Source organism: Tripterygium wilfordii, chromosome 10, assembly GCF_013401445.1.
Source record: "Tripterygium wilfordii isolate XIE 37 chromosome 10, ASM1340144v1, whole genome shotgun sequence".
NCBI lineage: Eukaryota > Viridiplantae > Streptophyta > Magnoliopsida > Celastrales > Celastraceae > Tripterygium > Tripterygium wilfordii.
In genome coordinates this window covers 7,411,563-7,434,074 of record NC_052241.1, presented here as the reverse complement: position 1 = coordinate 7,434,074, position 22,512 = coordinate 7,411,563, and the positions used below count along the sequence as shown (strand labels likewise).

Genomic DNA, 22,512 nt, shown 5'->3' with positions numbered 1-22,512 from the left:
AGAAAAAAAAATGCATAGAAAAGAGAAGAAAAATATCAAAAAAAAAAAAGAAAAAGAAAAAAAAGAAAAAAAAGTGTACGCAATAAAGTTAATCCTTTGTGTGTAAAGGATGAGAAGTGTTTGAATTTGTGGTACAATGGAAGGGGTGACAAAATGAGAATTTAGCTCACATGTTTGAACTTAACCTTGCAACTTGTTACCTAGATCCAAATTCTTCCTACCTTGTCCCATGACCATATTACAACCCAGTTAACCTTTTGATGAATTTGATCCAAGGTAAGCAAGTGAGTTGGTGAATGCATTAGTTGCTCTTGTAGGTGATTTCTTTCTCAAAGCTATGCCCATCCAAAATTATCTTTCATAAACACATACATTTAATCCAATTGTGTAAGTCATACACTTAGCACAATGCTTTTATGTTTTTGTGTACATTCGGGATTGGGGATTTATGAACACCAAAAGGTTCCATAACAAGGTTTTACTTATGTGAATGTGTTGAGTTGTCTAGTTTGATTGCACATATATTTTTCATAGTATAAAATGTTCTTGGTCATTTTTAAGGGGATTGAGATTGATTTTCCAAAGATTTTGTATGTTTTCGACTAGCGGGAGAATTAGGGGATTAGCTCTATTTCTTGCATGTGAGAATTTAAGAATCATTTATGGTACTTTCAAAGTAATAGTGGATCCCTTGGCAAGTGTTTGTGGGTATCGCTCTGATAAGCCCTCACGAGACTACAACTCATCCACTAGGGTGACCTAGGGGTTTAAAGGCTTGTTGCATGCGCTAAATGCAACCGTGATGCCTACGTCAGTGAGTTAGGATTTTATTTAGTAGATTTTAGTTTTAGGTAGTGATTGCATTGCTAGGGACTAGCAACGTCTAAGTTGGGGGGTGTGATTGGATCTCTATTTTGAGGTTCCAATGTCTTTTAATTAGGATGTTCTAGCACTTAGCTAATGTATTTGATTGCATTTTAGCTTAGTTTTACACTTACGAATGTTTCCCCTTGGTTTTGTAGGAATCGGACCTTGTTCGGGCAAGTTGGAGCACTTTTTGGGCACTTTTTGCTGTGAGGTGTCGGGACACCTCTCAAGGTGTCCGGACACTTACTGTCCGGACACCCACATTATGTGTCCGGACACTTCCTTTGAAAAATGAGACAGAGCCTATAACGAAGACTTGATGAAGCTCAGGTGTCCGGACACCTTCCGAAGCCGTCCGGACACCTACCGCGGATCTGCAATTTTCTGCACCAAAATTTCAAGGGCATTTGGGGTAAATCATGTATGTAACCAATGGGGAACGTTTGTATAAGGGTAGTTAGGTATTTTCAATGGAAAAAGGAGGAGAAAACCCTAAGATTTCTTCTTCCTTCTCATAATTCATCTCCCCCAACTTCTAGCCTCCATAGTTTTTCTCTCTCTTTCTCTCTCTAGGGTTTTACTTAGTTCTTGTGATCTTGATTGTAAACATTGGTTTTTATCTATAAAATTGATGTTTATTCTCATTATAATGAGTGGCTAAGTTCCCTCTCTAGTTTCTAGTCCCGAACGGTGGGTGCAAGGTTTCGATTACTCAAGGTATGCTCAAAGAATAGTAGCTTCGATTTCTCTCTTTTAATTTCGTGATAGTTGTGTGATTGGATCTATGGGAATGACATATTTGATTGTATTCTTGGATTGTCTAGTCTAGGGATTGCATCTAATGTGTTCGATTGAGGATTGTTAAACCCATTGCATGATTTCCTTAATTAATTGAGTTTTTCATTGCATAGTTATTAATTATGTGTATTGATGATGGGGTTTTGGGTTAATTTAGGAATGTGCATGGGAGAGTTATGGTTAATTGATCTTTGAGTGTGAAACTAGGGTGTTAGCCAAGCCGAGCCCTAAGGGGGAACATTAATCCATAATATTAGGTGCTTATCCCTTTGAGTTCATCGTAGATTAAGAGACCTGATGGCCTACATGTATGAATTGAAGTCTTATATCCCAATTCTCTTTGCATATGCATGATTGATAGTATCACACAATGCATTGTGTATGGTTGTGTGTGTTTGCAATGATATCTTGAGTATGAGAACCGAGTAGCCACCGGGACGTACTAGAGACTAGGTTTTTAATTAATTGTTTTAAATCCAATTTGTGCTTACTTTGATTACAAAATCGGTCATGCTACCGAGTCATTCGGCCCATTTCTTTTACTTGCTTTTATTTGATATTCATTATGTTTATTAGTATTAGCTAGTCATTTGCATATCATTCACTTCAAATTTGCATTGCTTCCTCGTGGATCGATACCGGACTCACCGGTTTATTACTTGACGATACCCTACACTTGGGGTAAGTACACACACTTTGGTGTCGGTCAGCAAGTTATGGAAATGCATCAGGTAAGTTGCTTAAGCGACATGAAGAATTGCTTGAGCAAAAATAGGCAACACTCCCAATTTAAGAACAAACGCTTGAGCGACCAGAGGAGTTGCTTGAGCAATTTTCACCAACAGATAAGGAACATGTGTTAAAATCAAAGGAATGGGTTTGCAGTAGCATATGATTGGCCTGACATTGACAAAACCGCTGCCCCGGTGAAACCATACGTGCCCCCATCCCATTCCCATAGCTACTTCGACAACAAAAGGTGGATACTAATTTCTCTAAGTTTTTGGATGTATTCAATAGGCTCGGAATTAATATCCCTTTTGCCAAAGCATTGGAACGAATGCCCAATTATACTAAGTTCATAAAGGACACCTTGTCAAAGAAGAAGAAATTGGGTGATCATGAAAGGATACAACTGAATAAGGAGTGTATAGTGTAATTTTGCAAGGGAAGTTTCTACAAAAGCGAAAATATCCTGGGAGTTTTCTATACAGTGCATTATTGAAACCAATTATTTTGATAAATTTTTATGTGATTTAAGTTCAAGGAAAAGGAAGAGGAGGAAGAAGAAGATCGAGGAGAAAGAAGAATAAGAAGAGGAATATAAGAAGCTATTCCAAAAGAAGAAAGGGTGAGGGAGTGTGGTAACTATTTGAGAGCAAGTCCATCATACATCAATCCAAGGAGGCCACAATTCAAAGCTCTTGACAGAAATCTCAAACATTCGAACGAATATGGAGTCTGAAAGTCGGGCTAGCAGACTCTTAATTAAGAGATTGTTGGGAGATAACCCAACTAAATAACATTTTTTTGTATATACATATTTTTATTTTCGTTATTTTTTTTTCTTGATCTGTCTCCACCAATGAAAAATATGGGTACGACAATACTAAAAAAGATTGTGCAAAAGTGTTGGATTGGACATTTTTCTAGGAGCAGCATCGGATGAATCATCAAACGTATCATCTATGAGCAGAAAGCTAGGAATGTCTAATTTCTACAAAATTTTATAGTTTGTCAATCAAAACTTAGACAAAAGGGAAATTGACAATTTTGCAATGACTACGCAGTGCTGAAAGTCCACACGAGAATTACTTCTAGAGTGTCTTCGCGGTCAAGTTGTGTTGCTCTAACTCATTACTTGTTCTTTATACTATTTTTCACATTATTTCATGCACTAAGGACATTGCATAATTAAAGTATGACGGTGGAAATAGGTTTTTTTATGAATTTTTGTATGTTCTAGTTTCTTCTAATACAATGATGATACATGAATTATTTAGGTCTAAAAGTAGTTTGTTAGTGAAGAGAATTTTCACTAGAATTGAGCTTGAATTATAATTTTTCATTGACTGATGTTAAGATGAAGTGTTGATTGAGAAAGAAGCACGTTTAGACTTGATTTAAACTTGCATAATTACCCTTGTGCATTTTGAGCCTATATGATTGATACATTGTGCATATCAATTAAATTTATTTTCTTGCATGCTCACATGATTACATGTTTGTTTAGAAGTTGCTTTAAATATTTTTGAGACTATATTGATGCATGTGAAGACATGAATATGATTGAGACATTAGGATGATACCACCATAGTCAAATTGTCGATGTCCTAATGTATTTATCCACTAGAAAGTCCTTTAAGCCTAAATAAGTCTTTTTCATTCATGAAACTGATTTACTTGATCCTTTAACCCGAAAAATAATTATCTGCCTAAGTCTATGGGATTAGTAGAGCTTGTTGTAGTAATAAACGTAAAAGCAGTTGTAGAAAATAAACAAAGATGCAAAGAAATACTTTCCAGGTTACCGAGCTTCACCTCCCAAGATACAACCCCTTAAACCTAAACGTCACAGCACTGTGTTGAACAGGTCTCTATTGAACTGACTTTGATCAGCACTCAAGAAGAACAAAAAACATATGATAAACGAAACTGTTTGAAGGATAATATTTTTGTTTATTTAGAAGTCATCCACCTTGTGGTTTATATAGAAAAAGAAAATCCCAAAGAGTTATTTTTGTTTATTAGCTTGAGACAAAATTGAATTCCATCACTTAGTAAGAGATAAGGATTTAATTTGAGAAGAAACTTTATCTCGTAGGAGATTAGCATTTAATCAGAGAAGAAATTTATCCCATTAAAATTTAATAACCCAACCAATTTAATTGAATCTGGACTTCAATCAAAATTTGACAAAAAAATATAATAATATTTTTTATTATCTCAGACCCTGACCTATGCCCGAGCCCGAGCCCGTTTGCCTAACCAAACAGACAAATAGCGGCATACGAGCGCGAGTGTGTGGTAGTTTGGCCTAATGGCCCATGTTGTGGAGAGTCTTTACACCACAAAATCTAGGGTGCCCTTGGGCCCAAATGATAAGTACAATACTTCCTTTTATAAACTAACATTCACATTGCTAAGTTAACAATGTGGGACTTTTGCACACACACATCTCTATTTGAGTTTCAATGAGCCATTCACACATGGCTTTTTCCAACAATCCCCCTTATGAATGGATCAACAAAACATTTTGTTTTGACTCGGGAAGTTTGAATGTACTTGAGAAGAAACTGCATTAAGATAGATAGTTTTCGCTTGGAACATTCTCTAGTGAAAGTTTATCAGACCCACTTAACAAGTCAATGGACTAAAGTCTTTGAATCGCTAATTGTTTGTTTAAGCCCAAACAATAGACCTTACACAATGTCTATTCAACTCAAGATTGGTTCTCGATTGTGTTCATTCTTTCGGCTCTAAACTTCTTGGGTTTCATGCATGCTTTAGAAAGTCTAGCCTTAAAGACTTTCATAGGGACGACCAACCCTTTCACACATATAAGTGATCTCCTATCAAGAGTATTCTACCATACTCTACTTGAATAATCAAAATATAGGAATCATCAAACGCATAGCGTACCCAAAATAATCAATGTAGGATGCACTCATGCATCTAAGGAGTGGGAAGAGATTGAGTGATTACCTTCTGAGTATCTTAAAATTAACGTTGTCCTATTGAATCTAGTCCATGGGATCTCCAATTGCTAGGTTCGGTTTTTATCAAGAGAACTCTTCTATTTGGTTAAGGCTTTTAGCCCTATTTCCCTCGATGCTCAGCTAATTTGATCTCTTTTTAGCCCTTTTGAAAATGGATCCGCTATGTTTTCCTTGGACTTCACAAAGTCTATGGAGATTATTCCATTAGAGAGCAACAACCTAACAATATTGTGTCTACGATGAATATATCTAGACTTATCATTATAAACAACATTTTATGTCCTTGCAAGTGTCGCTTGATTATCACAATGTATGCAAATCGTAGGCATAGATTTGGGCCACAATGGAATGTCCTCTTAAACGTAATGAAGCCACTCTACTTTCACCTAATTTATCGAGAGCGATGAACTTTGATTTCATCATCGAGGGCGCTATCAATGCTTGCTTAGAGGATTTCCAATGCATCTCCTATGGTAAACACATATCTGCTAGTGGACTTTGATTTGTCAAAATCTTAAATCCAATTAGCGTCACTATATCCTTCTAGTATCGTTGGATACATACAAAAATACAAAGCATAATTGTTTGTTTTATTCAAGTATCCAAATACTCTCAACAACGCTTGTCAATGCTCATGACCATGAATACTTACATATCTGCTCAGTTTACTAACTGAATATGCAATACAAGGTCTTGTGTAGCTCATAATGTACATGATACTACCAATAAATTGAGAGTATTTTAATTATTTAATTCCGCTTTCAGTATTCTTATATAGAATCAGGGGTGGAAGAAAGGGATTATTCGCATCTCTAATGCCAAAATCTTTAAACCTTTCTATCACTTTCTCAATGTAATAAGATTGTGTTAAACCTAAGCCATCTGAATGTCTCAAAATTTTTGATGCCTAGAATAACGTCAACAACACCTAAATCTTTCATGTCGAAATTCTTTTCGAGCATCTTCTTGGTATGCTTTATAATCTTCAATGTTATTTCCAAGAATCAACATGTCATCGACATATAGACATTCAAATACACAACCACTAGAAGTAATTTTTGAGTACATGCATTTGTTACCTCATTAATTCAAAAGTCATTCCAAATCATCACTTGGTCGAACTTTTCATGTCATTATTTAGGAGTTTGTTTAAGTGCATACAATGACTTGATAAGTCTATAAACTTTATTTTCTTATCCTTTGACTTTAAAACCTTTCGGTTGTTCCATGTAGAGCTCCTCGTGGAGATCATATTCAAGAATGTCGTCTTTACATCCATTTGATGGATTTGTAGGTTGCATAGCGATGCTATAACAATTAGCATTCTTGTGGATGTAATTCATGTTATCGGTGAATAAGTATCAAAGTAGTCTAGACCTTCTCTTTGTCTAAATCCTTTTACCATCAACCTTGCTTTGTACTTATCTATGGAATCATTCGTCTTTAGTTTCTTTCTAAAGACCCATTTACATCCAATTGGTTTCTTCATCGAGAAAGGGATGGTGCTTGCCTTCCCTGAGTCCAAGAGGCTGATGCAAATTGGTAGATTAACCAATTCTCAAGTATGGTTACTTAGAATTGAACCGACGAAGCTTGGTCCTTCTCTTCTTGCCCGGTATCTCACTATCAGAGTCTATTGAAGGGCACCCAAAATTATTAAAGAAGTGGGTTGTTAGAAGATGTCTTGAAGAAGCTCTTGTAGATAACAATGGATGACTTTGATAAGAGTGAGTAGTCGAGCTTTAAGTCTCTGGGCAATGAAAGGAGAATTGTTGCTCTGCTCTATGATCGTTGTACAGTTTGGTTCTCCAGCTTCGTGATCTCTATCATGCAACTTGGTTCTATATTCTGCATATTTGCAAGTGTGCGAATCAAACAAATAGTAATTGTGGAGTGTCGAACCCAAGAGGATTGATTGAATATTATCTAATCTAGCAACCCTTAGACTAACACGCATGCATAGAACACATGGTCCAATTATATTAATCCTATGTGAGTGATTAAGAATCATTCAAGCCAAATTGACTAGGTGATAGACTTTTAACATAACATATGATAATCATGCACTTCTAATTTAGCTTTAGCCAATAAACTAAATTATTAGGTGATTAGATGCTATATAATATATGCACACAAAAACTATTAGCTATTACAACCATTGTAAAAATAATTTTTTGGTTTTCGTCCTTCATACATTACTACTTGCCACCTCTCCTTTAGTGCTTCCTAACGTTGTCTTGTCATCATCTTCTCTTTTAATTACATCACATATAATATAAGAAACCTTAATGAATATTCTTATGAAGGGGAGTACATAGAAGAGACAAGAGAATTACAAAAGAAGGAAGGGAGATGGCATGCAAGCCATATTTGATTATAACTTTTGCAACAAACCATCCAAAAATACCACCTTTGAATAGCATGATATGCATAGCTCAATTATAGTCATATTCAAATTTATGATCGTCACTCATGCATACTTTTAGATTCTCTGAGACATGCATATTAAATCCAAAACTTTTATTTAATTATTACCGAAATCGATCAAAGTCTATAAAATCGCACATTGTGTGTTTTATTGGTTTTAAAGCCAATTTGACCATCCCATATCATCCAATGATGATAAGGTCACAGCTACACCATATGTCGTACCGATGACTCCTAAAACCCAAAAAATTTGAATATAACTAATTATGATCCAATTAAATAAATATCCATGCATACATAAGTGTTGGGATTAAAAATCCTACACTGATATGACACTTGTATGATAAGTTCAACTGTTCAATTAACATAGTCTTGAGGTAAGCTTCTAGTAAGCTTCAGAGGTTACCAAATATGAATCTGTAGTTTTTGTTTGCTTGAACTCTAGAGTTTGTGTTTGCTTGAACTCTATCTCTGTATTGATTTGGAACACGTTTTTGTTCAGATAAAATTGATCTGGATATTATCTAATACAGGAGATATGATAGGAACAAAGTATTGAAGTTTGATATGGACTCCTTGTGGTTTGGTTGTTGGATAATCGCTAATGTCTATTAATTGGATATATATATGTGTTGGTTTTTATCTTAAACATGTTCAGCAATTATCTTCAAGATAATCATCTAATCAACATCTGAGATTATCAGAAGTGGTTCGTGGTGTCTATATAAAGCACATCAACATGGAGTGAAGGATCAAAGTTTTGAGAGAGAAAAACCTTGAGAGAAATATTTTGTGCTTCGAGTCTGTTTTGTTTTTCCACTCTTCTAGATGTTTTGATGAGTGATTCATATATGTATTCATTATGAGAGAGTGTGAGTTTCGTGTTTGAGTGCTGCTCTGATGATTTCTCTAACTGATCCATAAGAGGAAGAAGAAGAGCAAGACTACACTGTTTTGAAGTAACCTTCGCAGGCTACCTGGATCTTACTTCAGTAAAAAGTCTCTTGGAGGTGCCAAGAGCAATTGCAAATCATCATTGATGTGTTGATTTGGGGTTAAAGCATACACTGAGTCAAGTTGTATGATCGAGTCGTAGGTAATGATAGATTGTAAGTTTTTCTTCACATAGTGAATTGCTTTGATAGGATGGTTGTTCATAGACCCGAGGTTTTCTCTCAGTCAGGGTTTCCTCGTTAAATTTGTGGTGTTCTTATTTGTTTTTCTTCGTATTGATTTGCTATTACGTTGACTAACAATCTTGGGAAAGGAATATTGTATTCTCAATTGGTATCGGAGCTGGTGTCAACGATGGAATCTAGATCAACAAATCAGGTACCATAGTCTGATGGATCAAACTACCCATATTGGAAAGCCCGCATGAGGACATATTTGAAGTCTATTGATGAATAAGTTTGGATGTCAGTTGTGATAGGGTATAGTGTACCTAAGTCCATTGATGACAAGGGTGACAAAATTCTTAAACCTTTTGAGAATTGGACTAAGGCTGACCTTGAAAATGCAGGTTGGAATAGTAAGGCAATAAATGCTTTATTTTCTGGTTTGAGTATTTATGAGTTTCGCAGGATCTCACACTGTGAGAAGGCAAAAGAATCTTGAGATCTACTGGAGGTGACACACGAAGGAACCAATGCAATTAAAAGGTCAAAGCTTCAACAACTTACTGCTATGTTTGAAAATTTAAGGATGGAGGAGAATGAGGTATTTGATGACTTCTATACGAAGTTGAGCGATATTGTTAATACATCATTTACTCTAGGAAAACCTATTGAATCAAGCAAAGTGGTAAGAAAGATTCTCAGATCTCTACTTGAAAGATTCACAATGAAGGTGGCAGCAATTGAAGAAAGCAAAGACATTGATAAAATAAAGGTAGAAGAATTAGTTGGCTCACTACAAACTTTTGTGGCAAGTTTTCTAAAACCTAAAACATCAAAAGGTGTTGCTTATCTCTCTACTAATGATTCTAATGATACTGCTAATGAATTATTGTTGTTAACAAAAAGTTTTAAGAAATCTATAAAGAACAGGAACTCCAAGGATTTCAAGAAGGATGAATCTTCATCGTCCAAAGCTGAAAAGAAAAGTAAAGATCCAAAGTCCTCTCAACGCTTTAGTGTAAAGGATTTGGACATTTTGCTCAAGAGTGTGCAAATCAGAAAAAGAAGCCGAAGGCTTATCAGACCACTTGGAGCGATGATATAGAAGAAAAATCTGACGCTGAATCAGGGAATGAAAAGGATACTCCAATAGCCTTTCCAATGACCTTAAGCGACCAAAGATCCGAAACAAGTTCAGAAGAAGCTGATTCGGTTGTTGATATATGTGAGCTTCGGAGTGCCTATAAAGACATGGTTGAGGAAGGTATCAAGGCTAAAAAAGAAAGACACACAACTATTAAAGAGAAGGAATTTCTAGTGCAAGAACTAGCTAAAGCCACGAAGGAAATCAAAGAATTGGAGGAAGAAATAGCTGAGCTGTAAGCTTTGAAGAAACTTGATGTAACCTTTGATATATCCTACTTTATAGAGGCTGAATCAAAAAAGAAAAAACATGTTGAAAAAGGTTTGTTCTAATGTTACTAAATTTCAATCTGGTTCTAATCATTTGCAGAACATACTTGATATGCAAAGGACAAGTAAGGAGACGTTTGGACTTGGATACGAAATAGGTGAAAGTTCACAAATGGGTGCACAAAACAAGACCCCAAAATTTGTGAATTTTGTTCCTTCCATCTCTAGGACTTTGGAGCATGAAAATCAAAAGTGCAATATACTAAATGCGATGAATGCTAAAAATGGGAGAACACCTCCTCAGTTAAGGTATGAAAATTCTTATCGGTTTGGCCGCACAGCTCAACCATTTCATCCTCAATCCTTCTATAGGAGGCAAATTTCACAAAGGTATGACCAAGGTAGGTTCATTCCCATTTGTCATTATTGTGAAATCAAGGGACATATTCGTCCACACTATCAGAAATTGTATGGAATACCTATGTCATACATGTTTAGAAGGACTAATGTTGTGCAAATACAGAAGGGAAATTTCTTTAACAGGTTTCAACAGCTAGCTGAAGATGTAACTCAGGACAAGTTACCTGAAAGGTTACCCAAAAAGCTACCTGAGGCAAAACAGCTTATACAAGCACCTCAAACTAATAAACAATGGGTCAAGAGTTTAGAATCAAGGTGCATGTTTGTCCAGACAGCGTTAGCTACATTCAAGACTAATTCCTGGTACCTGGATAGTAGCTATTCATGACACGTGAGCGGGAACAAATCATTTTTTACATCATTTCGATGGTGGAAAGGTGACTTTTGGTGATGGTAGTCAAGCTGAAGTAAAAGGTAAGGGCATGATAAAAGCTTTTGATGAATGCATCTTAAACAATGTTCTGTATGTTGAAGGTCTCAAAGCTAATTTAATCAGTATTAGTCATTTGTGTGATTCAAAATACTCTACCTTGTTCACTAAGCGATTTTATAGGATCTACAATGACAAACATACGTGCATCTTAAAGGCTAAGAGATCTTTGGACAACTGCTATAGTATCCCAACTGAACTAGGGTAATTTCTGGTTTTGTCCGAGGTGTTACATTCAATTATTCAAAAGCCACAATTTCTGAAATTTTGAACATTCCTATTGTCCCTGATGTTGAGTTTGATGTTTTTGACCCTCCTACTGATCCACCTATGAATGAATGACATCCATCAATATTTATGCGAAGGAGGTTTTGAGATAGTTTATGATAAGTTGCCTCATAGGTTTCTTAGACCCAATCAGAGGCTTTTGAATATGTTTGTCTGTTCAACATTGTTGCCTACTAAACATCATGGTGAGTTGGCCTCCAATCACTGCAAAGACCATTGTGGGAAGTCAATCTCATATATCTATAGTGTTTGACTCTCCTGCTGCATCAATCTCTACATCAGTTGCTTAAGAATCTACAAAGGTTTCTGTAGAGATTTTGACTCTGACAATGCAGGTTACTTCCCTAACAACACAGGTTACCTCAATCACAGAGCAGGTTACCAAACTAAACTCTCTATGGAAGGTGTGAATGCTACTGTTGCTTCCAGACTAACGGCACTTTCAGAATCCAGGCATGTGCTGCTTCTACTCTGGACTATGTCATGGAGCGAGTGGATTTTAGAATTGAACATAAAGGGATTCACCATGTTGACACGCATCACATGTTGAAAACTTTACAAAGGGAAGTTGTTGAATGTGTTGATAGTCTTCATACTTTTAGAAATAGGGGGAGACGTTGACCCTTGTGTAACCAAAATAGGGGGAGAATTTGTTAGGGTTATGATTGATACAATGATAGTGGTTGATTATTTTTGTTGGAATGATATTTTTTTAAGTCTAGCATATTGCATAAGTTTGTATGCAATGTGCAGGTTGCTTGGTTGACTATTTACTGTAGGTTATTCCATTAATGGGGAGTTTAATTCTAGTGCTTTTGGTCTAGTTCTTGGTTGTTTTATGCAGGTGTTTTGATGACACAAGTGTCAAAGGGGAGATTATTGGGATTAACAATCCTACACTGATATGACACTTGTATGATAAGTTAAACTGTTTAGTTAACATAGTCTTGAGGTAAGTTTCAGAGGTTACCAGATCTGAATCTGCAGTTTGTGTTTGCTTGAACTCTATCTCTGTATTGATTTGGAACACGTTTTTATTTAGATAAAATTGATTTGGATATTATCTAATACGGGAGATATGGTAGGAACAAAGTATTGAAGTTTGATATGGACTCATTGTGGCTTAGTTGTTGGATAAACACTAATGTCTATTATGAACAAATACGGTGATTGCATGTCCACATACCGGAAAAAAATTACAAGCACAATAAAAAGTAAGGCAACTGTAAATACCATAAAAATCTATGAAAAGAATAAAAGTGGCCGAAAACCCATAAAAATGTCTATTTTTGAGGCCAAAAAATGCTCTTAACAGCTTCGCTATTAACCACCATGACGTCGGCCTCGAAACAAGCTTCGATTTGATATATTATGGGTCAAAAACGGACAATTGGTGCAAAAGATATGACCAATTTCCTGAACAATGGTCAATCTTATCTATTCAACTTTTTTTCTTGTTCTTCACATCGTTCTCCTATATTCTTCTACTCCTCCAACAAGCAATTTTTTTATTTTGTATACATTATGTAGTTTGAAATAAATACAATTCGAGAAAAAAGGGATAGCGGAAAGGAACGCAGCGCGCGTGCAAGCTTGTGCGGAAGGAAGAGTTTATAAACATAAACGTTGAGAAACAATTTCGGGTGCGATCATACCAGCACTAATGCACCGGATCCCATCAGAACTCCGAAGTTAAACGTGCTTGGGCGAGAGTAGTACTAGGATGGGTGACCTCCTGGGAAGTCCTCGTGTTGCACCCCTCCCACCTTTTTTTTCCTCGATCGTCACTTCGATCTCTCATATTCTTCTCCTCCTCCTCCAACTTTCGTATTTTTTTTGTGGGTGGACGTCGTGTAGTTTGCAAGCGCATAGTTCTCGGAAAGAAGCGCGAAATAAATACAATTCGAGAAAAAAGGGATAGCGGAAAGGAACGCAGCGCGCGTGCAAGCTTGTGCGGAAGGAAGAGTTTATAAACATAAACGTTGAGAAACAATTTCGGGTGCGATCATACCAGCACTAATGCACCGGATCCCATCAGAACTCCGAAGTTAAACGTGCTTGGGCGAGAGTAGTACTAGGATGGGTGACCTCCTGGGAAGTCCTCGTGTTGCACCCCTCCCACCTTTTTTTTCCTCGATCGTCACTTCGATCTCTCATATTCTTCTCCTCCTCCTCCAACTTTCGTATTTTTTTTGTGGGTGGACGTCGTGTAGTTTGCAAGCGCATAGTTCTCGGAAAGAAGCGCGAAATAAATACAATTCGAGAAAAAAGGGATAGCGGAAAGGAACGCAGCGCGCGTGCAAGCTTGTGCGGAAGGAAGAGTTTATAAACATAAACGTTGAGAAACAATTTCGGGTGCGATCATACCAGCACTAATGCACCGGATCCCATCAGAACTCCGAAGTTAAACGTGCTTGGGCGAGAGTAGTACTAGGATGGGTGACCTCCTGGGAAGTCCTCGTGTTGCACCCCTCCCACCTTTTTTTTCCTCGATCGTCACTTCGATCTCTCATATTCTTCTCCTCCTCCTCCAACTTTCGTATTTTTTTTGTGGGTGGACGTCGTGTAGTTTGCAAGCGCATAGTTCTCGGAAAGAAGCGCGAAATAAATACAATTCGAGAAAAAAGGGATAGCGGAAAGGAACGCAGCGCGCGTGCAAGCTTGTGCGGAAGGAAGAGTTTATAAACATAAACGTTGAGAAACAATTTCGGGTGCGATCATACCAGCACTAATGCACCGGATCCCATCAGAACTCCGAAGTTAAACGTGCTTGGGCGAGAGTAGTACTAGGATGGGTGACCTCCTGGGAAGTCCTCGTGTTGCACCCCTCCCACCTTTTTTTTCCTCGATCGTCACTTCGATCTCTCATATTCTTCTCCTCCTCCTCCAACTTTCGTATTTTTTTTGTGGGTGGACGTCGTGTAGTTTGCAAGCGCATAGTTCTCGGAAAGAAGCGCGAAATAAATACAATTCGAGAAAAAAGGGATAGCGGAAAGGAACGCAGCGCGCGTGCAAGCTTGTGCGGAAGGAAGAGTTTATAAACATAAACGTTGAGAAACAATTTCGGGTGCGATCATACCAGCACTAATGCACCGGATCCCATCAGAACTCCGAAGTTAAACGTGCTTGGGCGAGAGTAGTACTAGGATGGGTGACCTCCTGGGAAGTCCTCGTGTTGCACCCCTCCCACCTTTTTTTTCCTCGATCGTCACTTCGATCTCTCATATTCTTCTCCTCCTCCTCCAACTTTCGTATTTTTTTTGTGGGTGGACGTCGTGTAGTTTGCAAGCGCATAGTTCTCGGAAAGAAGCGCGAAATAAATACAATTCGAGAAAAAAGGGATAGCGGAAAGGAACGCAGCGCGCGTGCAAGCTTGTGCGGAAGGAAGAGTTTATAAACATAAACGTTGAGAAACAATTTCGGGTGCGATCATACCAGCACTAATGCACCGGATCCCATCAGAACTCCGAAGTTAAACGTGCTTGGGCGAGAGTAGTACTAGGATGGGTGACCTCCTGGGAAGTCCTCGTGTTGCACCCCTCCCACCTTTTTTTTCCTCGATCGTCACTTCGATCTCTCATATTCTTCTCCTCCTCCTCCAACTTTCGTATTTTTTTTGTGGGTGGACAGTCGTGTAGTTTGCAAGCGCATAGTTCTCGGAAAGAAGCGCGAAATAAATACAATTCGAGAAAAAAGGGATAGCGGAAAGGAACGCAGCGCGCGTGCAAGCTTGTGCGGAAGGAAGAGTTTATAAACATAAACGTTGAGAAACAATTTCGGGTGCGATCATACCAGCACTAATGCACCGGATCCCATCAGAACTCCGAAGTTAAACGTGCTTGGGCGAGAGTAGTACTAGGATGGGTGACCTCCTGGGAAGTCCTCGTGTTGCACCCCTCCCACCTTTTTTTTCCTCGATCGTCACTTCGATCTCTCATATTCTTCTCCTCCTCCTCCAACTTTCGTATTTTTTTTGTGGGTGGACAGTCGTGTAGTTTGCAAGCGCATAGTTCTCGGAAAGAAGCGCGAAATAAATACAATTCGAGAAAAAAGGGATAGCGGAAAGGAACGCAGCGCGCGTGCAAGCTTGTGCGGAAGGAAGAGTTTATAAACATAAACGTTGAGAAACAATTTCGGGTGCGATCATACCAGCACTAATGCACCGGATCCCATCAGAACTCCGAAGTTAAACGTGCTTGGGCGAGAGTAGTACTAGGATGGGTGACCTCCTGGGAAGTCCTCGTGTTGCACCCCTCCCACCTTTTTTTTCCTCGATCGTCACTTCGATCTCTCATATTCTTCTCCTCCTCCTCCAACTTTCGTATTTTTTTTGTGGGTGGACAGTCGTGTAGTTTGCAAGCGCATAGTTCTCGGAAAGAAGCGCGAAATAAATACAATTCGAGAAAAAAGGGATAGCGGAAAGGAACGCAGCGCGCGTGCAAGCTTGTGCGGAAGGAAGAGTTTATAAACATAAACGTTGAGAAACAATTTCGGGTGCGATCATACCAGCACTAATGCACCGGATCCCATCAGAACTCCGAAGTTAAACGTGCTTGGGCGAGAGTAGTACTAGGATGGGTGACCTCCTGGGAAGTCCTCGTGTTGCACCCCTCCCACCTTTTTTTTCCTCGATCGTCACTTCGATCTCTCATATTCTTCTCCTCCTCCTCCAACTTTCGTATTTTTTTTGTGGGTGGACGTCGTGTAGTTTGCAAGCGCATAGTTCTCGGAAAGAAGCGCGAAATAAATACAATTCGAGAAAAAAGGGATAGCGGAAAGGAACGCAGCGCGCGTGCAAGCTTGTGCGGAAGGAAGAGTTTATAAACATAAACGTTGAGAAACAATTTCGGGTGCGATCATACCAGCACTAATGCACCGGATCCCATCAGAACTCCGAAGTTAAACGTGCTTGGGCGAGAGTAGTACTAGGATGGGTGACCTCCTGGGAAGTCCTCGTGTTGCACCCCTCCCACCTTTTTTTTCCTCGATCGTCACTTCGATCTCTCATATTCTTCTCCTCCTCCTCCAACTTTCGTATTTTTTTTGTGGGTGGACGTCGTGTAGTTTGCAAGCGCATAGTTCTCGGAAAGAAGCGCGAAATAAATACAATTCGAGAAAAAAGGGATAGCGGAAAGGAACGCAGCGCGCGTGCAAGCTTGTGCGGAAGGAAGAGTTTATAAACATAAACGTTGAGAAACAATTTCGGGTGCGATCATACCAGCACTAATGCACCGGATCCCATCAGAACTCCGAAGTTAAACGTGCTTGGGCGAGAGTAGTACTAGGATGGGTGACCTCCTGGGAAGTCCTCGTGTTGCACCCCTCCCACCTTTTTTTTCCTCGATCGTCACTTCGATCTCTCATATTCTTCTCCTCCTCCTCCAACTTTCGTATTTTTTTTGTGGGTGGACAGTCGTGTAGTTTGCAAGCGCATAGTTCTCGGAAAGAAGCGCGAAATAAATACAATTCGAGAAAAAAGGGATAGCGGAAAGGAACGCAGCGCGCGTGCAAGCTTGTGCGGAAGGAAGAGTTTATAAACATAAACGTTGAGAAACAATTTCGGGTGCGATCATACCAGCACTAATGCACCGGATCCCATCAGAACTCCGAAGTTAAACGTGCTTGGGCGAGAGTAGTACTAGGATGGGTGACCTCCTGGGAAGTCCTCGTGTTGCACCCCTCCCACCTTTTTTTTCCTCGATCGTCACTTCGATCTCTCATATTCTTCTCCTCCTCCTCCAACTTTCGTATTTTTTTTGTGGGTGGACAGTCGTGTAGTTTGCAAGCGCATAGTTCTCGGAAAGAAGCGCGAAATAAATACAATTCGAGAAAAAAGGGATAGCGGAAAGGAACGCAGCGCGCGTGCAAGCTTGTGCGGAAGGAAGAGTTTATAAACATAAACGTTGAGAAACAATTTCGGGTGCGATCATACCAGCACTAATGCACCGGATCCCATCAGAACTCCGAAGTTAAACGTGCTTGGGCGAGAGTAGTACTAGGATGGGTGACCTCCTGGGAAGTCCTCGTGTTGCACCCCTCCCACCTTTTTTTTCCTCGATCGTCACTTCGATCTCTCATATTCTTCTCCTCCTCCTCCAACTTTCGTATTTTTTTTGTGGGTGGACAGTCGTGTAGTTTGCAAGCGCATAGTTCTCGGAAAGAAGCGCGAAATAAATACAATTCGAGAAAAAAGGGATAGCGGAAAGGAACGCAGCGCGCGTGCAAGCTTGTGCGGAAGGAAGAGTTTATAAACATAAACGTTGAGAAACAATTTCGGGTGCGATCATACCAGCACTAATGCACCGGATCCCATCAGAACTCCGAAGTTAAACGTGCTTGGGCGAGAGTAGTACTAGGATGGGTGACCTCCTGGGAAGTCCTCGTGTTGCACCCCTCCCACCTTTTTTTTCCTCGATCGTCACTTCGATCTCTCATATTCTTCTCCTCCTCCTCCAACTTTCGTATTTTTTTTGTGGGTGGACAGTCGTGTAGTTTGCAAGCGCATAGTTCTCGGAAAGAAGCGCGAAATAAATACAATTCGAGAAAAAAGGGATAGCGGAAAGGAACGCAGCGCGCGTGCAAGCTTGTGCGGAAGGAAGAGTTTATAAACATAAACGTTGAGAAACAATTTCGGGTGCGATCATACCAGCACTAATGCACCGGATCCCATCAGAACTCCGAAGTTAAACGTGCTTGGGCGAGAGTAGTACTAGGATGGGTGACCTCCTGGGAAGTCCTCGTGTTGCACCCCTCCCACCTTTTTTTTCCTCGATCGTCACTTCGATCTCTCATATTCTTCTCCTCCTCCTCCAACTTTCGTATTTTTTTTGTGGGTGGACAGTCGTGTAGTTTGCAAGCGCATAGTTCTCGGAAAGAAGCGCGAAATAAATACAATTCGAGAAAAAAGGGATAGCGGAAAGGAACGCAGCGCGCGTGCAAGCTTGTGCGGAAGGAAGAGTTTATAAACATAAACGTTGAGAAACAATTTCGGGTGCGATCATACCAGCACTAATGCACCGGATCCCATCAGAACTCCGAAGTTAAACGTGCTTGGGCGAGAGTAGTACTAGGATGGGTGACCTCCTGGGAAGTCCTCGTGTTGCACCCCTCCCACCTTTTTTTTCCTCGATCGTCACTTCGATCTCTCATATTCTTCTCCTCCTCCTCCAACTTTCGTATTTTTTTTGTGGGTGGACAGTCGTGTAGTTTGCAAGCGCATAGTTCTCGGAAAGAAGCGCGAAATAAATACAATTCGAGAAAAAAGGGATAGCGGAAAGGAACGCAGCGCGCGTGCAAGCTTGTGCGGAAGGAAGAGTTTATAAACATAAACGTTGAGAAACAATTTCGGGTGCGATCATACCAGCACTAATGCACCGGATCCCATCAGAACTCCGAAGTTAAACGTGCTTGGGCGAGAGTAGTACTAGGATGGGTGACCTCCTGGGAAGTCCTCGTGTTGCACCCCTCCCACCTTTTTTTTCCTCGATCGTCACTTCGATCTCTCATATTCTTCTCCTCCTCCTCCAACTTTCGTATTTTTTTTGTGGGTGGACATCGTGTAGTTTGCAAGCGCATAGTTCTCGGAAAGAAGCGCGAAATAAATACAATTCGAGAAAAAAGGGATAGCGGAAAGGAACGCAGCGCGCGTGCAAGCTTGTGCGGAAGGAAGAGTTTATAAACATAAACGTTGAGAAACAATTTCGGGTGCGATCATACCAGCACTAATGCACCGGATCCCATCAGAACTCCGAAGTTAAACGTGCTTGGGCGAGAGTAGTACTAGGATGGGTGACCTCCTGGGAAGTCCTCGTGTTGCACCCCTCCCACCTTTTTTTTCCTCGATCGTCACTTCGATCTCTCATATTCTTCTCCTCCTCCTCCAACTTTCGTATTTTTTTTGTGGGTGGACAGTCGTGTAGTTTGCAAGCGCATAGTTCTCGGAAAGAAGCGCGAAATAAATACAATTCGAGAAAAAAGGGATAGCGGAAAGGAACGCAGCGCGCGTGCAAGCTTGTGCGGAAGGAAGAGTTTATAAACATAAACGTTGAGAAACAATTTCGGGTGCGATCATACCAGCACTAATGCACCGGATCCCATCAGAACTCCGAAGTTAAACGTGCTTGGGCGAGAGTAGTACTAGGATGGGTGACCTCCTGGGAAGTCCTCGTGTTGCACCCCTCCCACCTTTTTTTTCCTCGATCGTCACTTCGATCTCTCATATTCTTCTCCTCCTCCTCCAACTTTCGTATTTTTTTTGTGGGTGGACATCGTGTAGTTTGCAAGCGCATAGTTCTCGGAAAGAAGCGCGAAATAAATACAATTCGAGAAAAAAGGGATAGCGGAAAGGAACGCAGCGCGCGTGCAAGCTTGTGCGGAAGGAAGAGTTTATAAACATAAACGTTGAGAAACAATTTCGGGTGCGATCATACCAGCACTAATGCACCGGATCCCATCAGAACTCCGAAGTTAAACGTGCTTGGGCGAGAGTAGTACTAGGATGGGTGACCTCCTGGGAAGTCCTCGTGTTGCACCCCTCCCACCTTTTTTTTCCTCGATCGTCACTTCGATCTCTCATATTCTTCTCCTCCTCCTCCAACTTTCGTATTTTTTTTGTGGGTGGACAGTCGTGTAGTTTGCAAGCGCATAGTTCTCGGAAAGAAGCGCGAAATAAATACAATTCGAGAAAAAAGGGATAGCGGAAAGGAACGCAGCGCGCGTGCAAGCTTGTGCGGAAGGAAGAGTTTATAAACATAAACGTTGAGAAACAATTTCGGGTGCGATCATACCAGCACTAATGCACCGGATCCCATCAGAACTCCGAAGTTAAACGTGCTTGGGCGAGAGTAGTACTAGGATGGGTGACCTCCTGGGAAGTCCTCGTGTTGCACCCCTCCCACCTTTTTTTTCCTCGATCGTCACTTCGATCTCTCATATTCTTCTCCTCCTCCTCCAACTTTCGTATTTTTTTTGTGGGTGGACAGTCGTGTAGTTTGCAAGCGCATAGTTCTCGGAAAGAAGCGCGAAATAAATACAATTCGAGAAAAAAGGGATAGCGGAAAGGAACGCAGCGCGCGTGCAAGCTTGTGCGGAAGGAAGAGTTTATAAACATAAACGTTGAGAAACAATTTCGGGTGCGATCATACCAGCACTAATGCACCGGATCCCATCAGAACTCCGAAGTTAAACGTGCTTGGGCGAGAGTAGTACTAGGATGGGTGACCTCCTGGGAAGTCCTCGTGTTGCACCCCTCCCACCTTTTTTTTCCTCGATCGTCACTTCGATCTCTCATATTCTTCTCCTCCTCCTCCAACTTTCGTATTTTTTTTGTGGGTGGACGTCGTGTAGTTTGCAAGCGCATAGTTCTCGGAAAGAAGCGCGAAATAAATACAATTCGAGAAAAAAGGGATAGCGGAAAGGAACGCAGCGCGCGTGCAAGCTTGTGCGGAAGGAAGAGTTTATAAACATAAACGTTGAGAAACAATTTCGGGTGCGATCATACCAGCACTAATGCACCGGATCCCATCAGAACTCCGAAGTTAAACGTGCTTGGGCGAGAGTAGTACTAGGATGGGTGACCTCCTGGGAAGTCCTCGTGTTGCACCCCTCCCACCTTTTTTTTCCTCGATCGTCACTTCGATCTCTCATATTCTTCTCCTCCTCCTCCAACTTTCGTATTTTTTTTGTGGGTGGACAGTCGTGTAGTTTGCAAGCGCATAGTTCTCGGAAAGAAGCGCGAAATAAATACAATTCGAGAAAAAAGGGATAGCGGAAAGGAACGCAGCGCGCGTGCAAGCTTGTGCGGAAGGAAGAGTTTATAAACATAAACGTTGAGAAACAATTTCGGGTGCGATCATACCAGCACTAATGCACCGGATCCCATCAGAACTCCGAAGTTAAACGTGCTTGGGCGAGAGTAGTACTAGGATGGGTGACCTCCTGGGAAGTCCTCGTGTTGCACCCCTCCCACCTTTTTTTTCCTCGATCGTCACTTCGATCTCTCATATTCTTCTCCTCCTCCTCCAACTTTCGTATTTTTTTTGTGGGTGGACGTCGTGTAGTTTGCAAGCGCATAGTTCTCGGAAAGAAGCGCGAAATAAATACAATTCGAGAAAAAAGGGATAGCGGAAAGGAACGCAGCGCGCGTGCAAGCTTGTGCGGAAGGAAGAGTTTATAAACATAAACGTTGAGAAACAATTTCGGGTGCGATCATACCAGCACTAATGCACCGGATCCCATCAGAACTCCGAAGTTAAACGTGCTTGGGCGAGAGTAGTACTAGGATGGGTGACCTCCTGGGAAGTCCTCGTGTTGCACCCCTCCCACCTTTTTTTTCCTCGATCGTCACTTCGATCTCTCATATTCTTCTCCTCCTCCTCCAACTTTCGTATTTTTTTTGTGGGTGGACGTCGTGTAGTTTGCAAGCGCATAGTTCTCGGAAAGAAGCGCGAAATAAATACAATTCGAGAAAAAAGGGATAGCGGAAAGGAACGCAGCGCGCGTGCAAGCTTGTGCGGAAGGAAGAGTTTATAAACATAAACGTTGAGAAACAATTTCGGGTGCGATCATACCAGCACTAATGCACCGGATCCCATCAGAACTCCGAAGTTAAACGTGCTTGGGCGAGAGTAGTACTAGGATGGGTGACCTCCTGGGAAGTCCTCGTGTTGCACCCCTCCCACCTTTTTTTTCCTCGATCGTCACTTCGATCTCTCATATTCTTCTCCTCCTCCTCCAACTTTCGTATTTTTTTTGTGGGTGGACGTCGTGTAGTTTGCAAGCGCATAGTTCTCGGAAAGAAGCGCGAAATAAATACAATTCGAGAAAAAAGGGATAGCGGAAAGGAACGCAGCGCGCGTGCAAGCTTGTGCGGAAGGAAGAGTTTATAAACATAAACGTTGAGAAACAATTTCGGGTGCGATCATACCAGCACTAATGCACCGGATCCCATCAGAACTCCGAAGTTAAACGTGCTTGGGCGAGAGTAGTACTAGGATGGGTGACCTCCTGGGAAGTCCTCGTGTTGCACCCCTCC

The 22,512-nt window shown here is 40.7% G+C and overlaps 27 non-coding genes across 27 annotated transcripts; all 27 read left to right on the top strand.

Moving 5' to 3' along the window:
- The first annotated feature begins 13,121 nt into the window (after positions 1-13,121).
- On the top strand, positions 13,122-13,240 carry LOC120008359. The gene has a single exon (XR_005470477.1). It is a non-coding gene; the product is annotated as a 5S ribosomal RNA (ribosomal RNA).
- A 237-nt stretch (positions 13,241-13,477) lies between these two features.
- On the top strand, positions 13,478-13,596 carry LOC120008358. Its single transcript, XR_005470476.1, has one exon. It is a non-coding gene; the product is annotated as a 5S ribosomal RNA (ribosomal RNA).
- A 237-nt stretch (positions 13,597-13,833) lies between these two features.
- LOC120008357 lies at positions 13,834-13,952 on the top strand. The gene has a single exon (XR_005470475.1). It is a non-coding gene; the product is annotated as a 5S ribosomal RNA (ribosomal RNA).
- A 237-nt stretch (positions 13,953-14,189) lies between these two features.
- On the top strand, positions 14,190-14,308 carry LOC120008356. The gene has a single exon (XR_005470474.1). It is a non-coding gene; the product is annotated as a 5S ribosomal RNA (ribosomal RNA).
- A 237-nt stretch (positions 14,309-14,545) lies between these two features.
- Positions 14,546-14,664, top strand: LOC120008355. Its single transcript, XR_005470473.1, has one exon. It is a non-coding gene; the product is annotated as a 5S ribosomal RNA (ribosomal RNA).
- A 237-nt stretch (positions 14,665-14,901) lies between these two features.
- Positions 14,902-15,020, top strand: LOC120008354. Its single transcript, XR_005470472.1, has one exon. It is a non-coding gene; the product is annotated as a 5S ribosomal RNA (ribosomal RNA).
- Positions 15,021-15,258: 238 nt separating this feature from the next.
- On the top strand, positions 15,259-15,377 carry LOC120008353. Its single transcript, XR_005470471.1, has one exon. It is a non-coding gene; the product is annotated as a 5S ribosomal RNA (ribosomal RNA).
- A 238-nt stretch (positions 15,378-15,615) lies between these two features.
- On the top strand, positions 15,616-15,734 carry LOC120008352. Its single transcript, XR_005470470.1, has one exon. It is a non-coding gene; the product is annotated as a 5S ribosomal RNA (ribosomal RNA).
- A 238-nt stretch (positions 15,735-15,972) lies between these two features.
- On the top strand, positions 15,973-16,091 carry LOC120008351. The gene has a single exon (XR_005470469.1). It is a non-coding gene; the product is annotated as a 5S ribosomal RNA (ribosomal RNA).
- Positions 16,092-16,328: 237 nt separating this feature from the next.
- Positions 16,329-16,447, top strand: LOC120008350. The gene has a single exon (XR_005470468.1). It is a non-coding gene; the product is annotated as a 5S ribosomal RNA (ribosomal RNA).
- A 237-nt stretch (positions 16,448-16,684) lies between these two features.
- On the top strand, positions 16,685-16,803 carry LOC120008348. Its single transcript, XR_005470466.1, has one exon. It is a non-coding gene; the product is annotated as a 5S ribosomal RNA (ribosomal RNA).
- Positions 16,804-17,041: 238 nt separating this feature from the next.
- LOC120008338 lies at positions 17,042-17,160 on the top strand. Its single transcript, XR_005470457.1, has one exon. It is a non-coding gene; the product is annotated as a 5S ribosomal RNA (ribosomal RNA).
- Positions 17,161-17,398: 238 nt separating this feature from the next.
- Positions 17,399-17,517, top strand: LOC120008326. Its single transcript, XR_005470446.1, has one exon. It is a non-coding gene; the product is annotated as a 5S ribosomal RNA (ribosomal RNA).
- A 238-nt stretch (positions 17,518-17,755) lies between these two features.
- Positions 17,756-17,874, top strand: LOC120008315. The gene has a single exon (XR_005470439.1). It is a non-coding gene; the product is annotated as a 5S ribosomal RNA (ribosomal RNA).
- A 238-nt stretch (positions 17,875-18,112) lies between these two features.
- On the top strand, positions 18,113-18,231 carry LOC120008303. The gene has a single exon (XR_005470429.1). It is a non-coding gene; the product is annotated as a 5S ribosomal RNA (ribosomal RNA).
- Positions 18,232-18,469: 238 nt separating this feature from the next.
- LOC120008291 lies at positions 18,470-18,588 on the top strand. The gene has a single exon (XR_005470418.1). It is a non-coding gene; the product is annotated as a 5S ribosomal RNA (ribosomal RNA).
- Positions 18,589-18,826: 238 nt separating this feature from the next.
- On the top strand, positions 18,827-18,945 carry LOC120008286. Its single transcript, XR_005470413.1, has one exon. It is a non-coding gene; the product is annotated as a 5S ribosomal RNA (ribosomal RNA).
- A 237-nt stretch (positions 18,946-19,182) lies between these two features.
- On the top strand, positions 19,183-19,301 carry LOC120008278. The gene has a single exon (XR_005470412.1). It is a non-coding gene; the product is annotated as a 5S ribosomal RNA (ribosomal RNA).
- Positions 19,302-19,539: 238 nt separating this feature from the next.
- On the top strand, positions 19,540-19,658 carry LOC120008267. The gene has a single exon (XR_005470411.1). It is a non-coding gene; the product is annotated as a 5S ribosomal RNA (ribosomal RNA).
- A 237-nt stretch (positions 19,659-19,895) lies between these two features.
- On the top strand, positions 19,896-20,014 carry LOC120008256. The gene has a single exon (XR_005470410.1). It is a non-coding gene; the product is annotated as a 5S ribosomal RNA (ribosomal RNA).
- A 238-nt stretch (positions 20,015-20,252) lies between these two features.
- On the top strand, positions 20,253-20,371 carry LOC120008244. The gene has a single exon (XR_005470408.1). It is a non-coding gene; the product is annotated as a 5S ribosomal RNA (ribosomal RNA).
- Positions 20,372-20,609: 238 nt separating this feature from the next.
- On the top strand, positions 20,610-20,728 carry LOC120008233. The gene has a single exon (XR_005470405.1). It is a non-coding gene; the product is annotated as a 5S ribosomal RNA (ribosomal RNA).
- Positions 20,729-20,965: 237 nt separating this feature from the next.
- On the top strand, positions 20,966-21,084 carry LOC120008222. Its single transcript, XR_005470394.1, has one exon. It is a non-coding gene; the product is annotated as a 5S ribosomal RNA (ribosomal RNA).
- A 238-nt stretch (positions 21,085-21,322) lies between these two features.
- LOC120008211 lies at positions 21,323-21,441 on the top strand. Its single transcript, XR_005470383.1, has one exon. It is a non-coding gene; the product is annotated as a 5S ribosomal RNA (ribosomal RNA).
- Positions 21,442-21,678: 237 nt separating this feature from the next.
- Positions 21,679-21,797, top strand: LOC120008199. Its single transcript, XR_005470372.1, has one exon. It is a non-coding gene; the product is annotated as a 5S ribosomal RNA (ribosomal RNA).
- Positions 21,798-22,034: 237 nt separating this feature from the next.
- Positions 22,035-22,153, top strand: LOC120008188. Its single transcript, XR_005470361.1, has one exon. It is a non-coding gene; the product is annotated as a 5S ribosomal RNA (ribosomal RNA).
- A 237-nt stretch (positions 22,154-22,390) lies between these two features.
- On the top strand, positions 22,391-22,509 carry LOC120008177. The gene has a single exon (XR_005470350.1). It is a non-coding gene; the product is annotated as a 5S ribosomal RNA (ribosomal RNA).
- The last annotated feature ends 3 nt before the right edge of the window (positions 22,510-22,512 follow it).